The sequence below is a fragment of the Salvelinus namaycush genome, chromosome 15, assembly GCF_016432855.1.
Source record: "Salvelinus namaycush isolate Seneca chromosome 15, SaNama_1.0, whole genome shotgun sequence".
Classification (NCBI taxonomy): domain Eukaryota; kingdom Metazoa; phylum Chordata; class Actinopteri; order Salmoniformes; family Salmonidae; genus Salvelinus; species Salvelinus namaycush.
Genome location: NC_052321.1, coordinates 34,233,374 through 34,239,373, shown reverse-complemented (window position 1 = coordinate 34,239,373; position 6,000 = coordinate 34,233,374).

The following is a 6,000-nucleotide window of genomic DNA, read 5'->3' as shown; positions in this document are numbered from 1 at the left end:
ATCAAGTTTTAAAAACATGACACAGTAAAATGTACTTATTCTTTACTGTATGGTACATACATGGATAGTTAAGTTCTGTGCTCCACATAAAAAAAATCTAAAGTGTAGGCTTGATACATTTTACTATCTGTCTGTACAAGTCCATTTCTTCTTTTTTTTCAGTTGAAAATGTGGATTTGCCAACTTTCACACATAAACATGTTAATAGATGAGAGACACAGTGACACAGTGAAACCACTCTTCCAGAATTTCAACTCGCACAAAAATGTATTTCTTTGTAAAAAAAAAAATCTACATTCATAGCTACACAGATAAATAGTTCTGTGATCAACAGATTTTTTGCTCTTGGTCTCTGCTGGTTGTGATAAACAGCAAACCATGAGACAGACGAAGATTATGGATGTAGTCAAATTAATTTACTGTGAATTTAACCTCCAAATTGTTACGTAGGAGTGTATGTCAGTGGAAACATATTTTTCCAACTGGTTTTATATTTTTTATTTATTACGAATGGCTTATGTAGAATACAGTTATACTGATTATTTCATTCTCACTGTTTGTGTAAGTACATTGCATTTAGATTAATTGAATACATCTGCACAGTTTAAAACTGCATGGCATGTGTCCATGTAAAGGGTATGTACAGTATAATGAGGAAGAAAGGTTTAATAGACACATATTAGTCATTTATTTGTCTGTAAGAGAGAGCGAGAGCTGCCAATGTCTATTTCAATCTGAACTAATGTTGTAACTGCTGAAATGCGCCTGTTCAGTTAACCCGGGTTAACTGTTTCAAATTAGCTGTTACATTTGGCATATAGAGACAAATCTTTGAGTGCTATTCAAGTGTCTTCTTGTCCTTAATAAGTTCTTGAGTTATGTGAGAATACTATTAATTACGCCATTTAATACGCTACCACACCCGCACTCCAAAGAGCTTGACTTATTTCCTTTTGATTTTTCCTTCCAGTGAAGTAGGTGACTGGTTACACTTACAGGAACAATGATTGAATATTCATCAAATGTCTCGTTGGATTTTTAGGGAGATCATTTTATAACACAACTCATATCCCTTAAAATATGTTTTCCTAAATTGGCATTGACACATCCGCATATTTAGGTTTTTATGAAATATGCGATTGCTTTCTCCATTAACTGTGACAGTGTGTGCATGTGGAAGGTTTGTAACAAAGAGGCTCTCACACAGTGGCTAAGCCAATGTAGAGAAAATAAATTATTGGCTTTACTGATAAATAAAAAGCTTTTGGTATACCCCTGGAATTCCATGCAACGAGGACATACTGAAAAAGTATTAGCTGAATATGATTACTTATTTCACTTTGCAATACACAGCTATGGGTTGCTATACAAAACACAAACCAACAAATGTATCATATCATTTGATCATAACGCCCAATATTTCCGGAATATGTCACCCACACCATCTGTTAACACCTCAAACACTTTTAAACACTCAACTTTTAGTGGGTGTCTTTTAGAACGAGATCAAAAAAAAAAAAGGAGAGTTGAGTAAAAACACAACTGAGAGATATTGTGTAGGGTACACATGTCACTAAGAGATACACTGGTTTAGGCGACAACAACGTGAGAATGTTGGCTGCGTGTTGTCTGAGCGGCCACGGTTCTCAGGGTGTCTGTCCTTCGTAGACAGACAGACATACAGAGAGAGGCGGGCGAGAGCTCCCCAAGCCTTATGAGCCCCAGCAGGCTCTAATTGTAGTAGAATTGCATACTTTCTCCCTGCAAAACAGAAGAGTGATGGAAGCAGGCTAGCTCCATTCTTCCACCACGCTCAGTTTCTATCACATGGCTATTAGGAGAATCTTCCAAAAAAGGAGCTCCATTTCAGTTTGAAAATGGCTAAATTGTGTGAAAACTGTTTGTGGTATGTCGTTATTGACTACTGGTGTTTATTATGTAGTATAGTTTATTCCCCTCTATGATCTGAACTAGTGTTTGTCTATAATTCTATCAGTGTGATTAGGTTGTCTATATATGCCATTTAGCAACCACTTTATATTGGTTGAAGAAATGATAATTTAATCTGAACTGCTTCAGGAAAAACACTTGCATTTGGTTCAAAACATACATGTATAATGATGTTTTAGACCATTTTGTGTATTTCCATGTTTGTAGAAATTATGCCACACACACACACACACACACACACACACACACACACACACACACACACACACACACACACACACACACACACACACACACACACACACACACACACACACACACACACACACACACACACACACACACACACACTAACTTAGACATCTTCAGCCCTCCAGTCCATCGATGGTAGCTTGTATCTGGTTGTCTGACAATAGGAACTGGGGCTTTCCCCACAAAATGACAAGCAGATAAAGGTGTTGATGAAAGGTCAACATTTCCTGTAAATGTATTGCCTTTTCACATATACACATCATTTCTGGACATAACTCATAGGCCAAAAGCCTTTTTCCACAAATGCTGTGATGTGAAAAAAAAAGCCTTTATAGTGCAGGCTGTAAAGTGCGTCTAAGGTAGCAGAACAGGTCTCACACACATCTACATCATTTTGCCAAAGCTCCATCTTAAATAATGTTGTTTCAGATGGGTAGCATGGTTAAAATGTATGGCTCTGTAGCGCATAGTGTACTGTTGAGAGTGTAAAACAACGACAAAAACCACACGTAGGCATGCTTGAGTACATAACACACAGCTGGATATTCAAATGTTGGTAGGTTTTGCAAAGCTGCATGTTCTCAAATGCAGTCACTGAAATTGTATAGAAAATGGTCTTTGCTGATGTGTGTTCAAATTTGGAACAAGAGACAGAAATCAAGCAGAAGAAACAGGAAATAACAAAAATGGGATTCTGTAATTTTAGTGAGAATTTAGTAGTGGGTGTGGATGGGGGCTTTGAGCCAAAATGTGGCCATACAGAGAGGGGGATTGTCACTTACATTTGAAAAGCTCTAACTAAAATAAAGGAGGGAAATAATCACCTCTGTCTGTGTACACACACACACACACACACATAAAGATGGCTTTCTGCTCTAATAACAGGTGACAAAAGGTCAGCGTTTCGGAAACACGGTGCAAACTTCAACTGTTACCCAAACCTCCGCCTCCAGGACCACAAATGTCACCCCTCTTTCTTAACACCAATTAGTATTGGTGTGAAAATTATCCTGAGACACAGCACAGACAAACCCCTAGCAGGTTTTCTGTTTTCTTTACAGTAAAGGACTTGGGGCTACAACCACACGCACATCTTCTGTGCCGGAGAGACGAAAGGCGACCATATGCGGTTTGACTGTTTGTCGCAGGGCCCGAGAAAGAAAAAAAAAACACTTGCTTGTTTTTCAAGTTGTTATCTCTTCACACTACCCAGCTGCCTTCGCTGTGACGACTCTTGTCTCCTCGCATGACACAAACACCTGCTGGCCCTCTCTCCAAAAAAGGCAATTCTCAGACTAGATAACCTCTACTCGTGTTTGTACTCACATGATTCTGAGCTCAGGGAGAACGGAGACACCGAAGACACCGTGGACGTGGTTAAGATGCTACCTCTCGTCTCCACTCTCGCTCTCCTTGCTTGACTTGTTTACTCACAAATTCTTTTTACATTTTTTTATTTCCCTCATTCTCTCTCTTTTTCTCTGTTCTATTTTTCTGAGGCGATGTCTTTGATCCTGGCCATCAGAAGTGTTTTGAAAAGCTTCCCTTTTGTTCCCTTCAGATCCATCATCTTTACACGTTGGGATGCAGCAGCGGCAGCTTCTTAAGATGAGAAAGTAGACCATCCAGTACTGTCACATTTCCCACCCGTGCCTTTGTGTGTGTCTGCCAGGGCCCACGAACACAGAGGAGCTCACAGTACGTGTACAATAGCCCATTGCTTTACAATAGACGTTCCAGACGTTATCTTGACAGCGAAGGCGAAAAAGTCCCTTTTGTCTCTTGGTGAGTATTGCTGTCAGAAGGGCTACGCACTTTGTGTGTATGACTGAATGGGGTTCCTGTGAATCCATGAAGGCCCTTGCTATTCCACAAGGTGGTGGTTTTGTTTCATGTACATCTCATCCTCATGTGATTGGTGTGAAGAGCGAGTAAGACATCTTCACCAGTTCTTGAACCTACTAATGTGGCACTATTACCAACATTAGACACTTCAACCCCAAGGCCTCCTGGCCCTCAGGCCTAACTGTTCACCACCAAACTTAGACACTTCAACCCCAAGGCCTCCTGGCCCTCAGGCCTAACTGTTCACCACCAACCTTAGACACTTCAACCCCAAGGCCTCCTGGCCCTCAGGCCTAACTGTTCACCACCAACCTTAGCTAGGTGCTTCCTCCATCTTCGACAAAGACATGTCCTTGGAGAGACACAAAGAGAGAGCAGAGAGCCAAGCAGAAAGGCAATGAGTGCTGCGAAGGTGACACTCATAAGACAGGGAAAAGGTGCGAAAGGACATGACAAGATGCATCTCCTATAGTAACTCACTGCCTGCCTATACTCACAACGTGAGCACAACATTGGTCCTTGCGTCGTTTTGCTAATCAATCTTAACGTTTTAACCCCACAATCTATTTGTTAAGGTAGGCTATGAATCTTCCAAAAGTTGTGATTTTGCAATGTATTATAGGCTCAACATTGTCCACTTACACACAACGGTAGCCTATATATTTTAGTAGATACTCACACAATTCAGGGACTGTTATCATTCCAGAACTAGATAACAAAATATTAGATGAGGTCAGATTCAGTGAAATCCCACGGCCAGAATCCAATCTCACCTATCATCATTAGATGTTCTAATCTGATGTCCATCACATAAGACTCATTGTATTCATAATGGGATAAAAGCACCTAAGATTGGATATTTGGATATTTGATGGTATTATGGTCAGATTGGACATGGCTGCTGATCGGACTGCAGTGGGACAACGGCCAGTGGGAGGATTTTGACATTACGTGAACCTTTGTGGACGGTGATAAGGAGGAGGATGAGGATGAAGAGACTGGAGCTTTATAATGCTTAAATGTGATTATGTGTCACTGCCCTGTTTCTCTGTCACACAGGAGAGGGAAACATTGGAGTTTATCTGAGGCATTTCAATTGAATGACCTTTCAATGACCCATAGGCCTACATACAGTGTGCTACGTACAGGAGAAAGGGTTAGGGTGCATGTGCTTCATGGATACAATTCTACTTCAATGTGGTGGAAGAAGATCGAAGCTTGTCTAATTAATTCCTCTTTTAATTCCCTTTCTTATAACATGTTTAATTCCTGAATTACTGGTAGCAAAGGGACAACATGGAGATCAATAAAAACAAATGTTCCATGATTGTTTTATGGAACGTGATACATTCACACTGGCCATAGAAACATCAGGATGTATCAGAGACAAACTTCACTTAACGTTCTCATGTCAGTTCCTCTGTTTGTCCACAAGAGGAGCCCTACTCAATGAAAGTTCTCTCTGCCTGCACACAGACCCTATACACACATGAACATGACTCCAGCCCTTCTATAACAGCCAGCTGTGAACTCCTTAGCTTAGTGGCAATGTATTGTTTATACTATATATAATATATTATATTATTATATTGTATGATATGTACGTTTATGTGTAAGGAGTCATACTGTGGTGTTTATTACTTAAGCATAAAGTACGTACATTAAAATCAGTGAGTATATTGACAATATTGATTGTTGTAGTATGGCAGGTGAAGGTGTCAATTACAGGGAGGTTATAATTGCATGCTTAATACATAGTATGATTACACTCTATTTCCTTGTCTGGGCAATAAGTGGTTACCTATTAGGAATCAATGAATATTTTCCATTATTTATGATCAATTAAATCTCACCACTGTGTCACAAAAACTGATACAGACATTTAGTAACAAATCAATTAAACAGTATGTCCTCTTCTGATATACTATTTTGACTTTTTCTGAGTGCATGTCC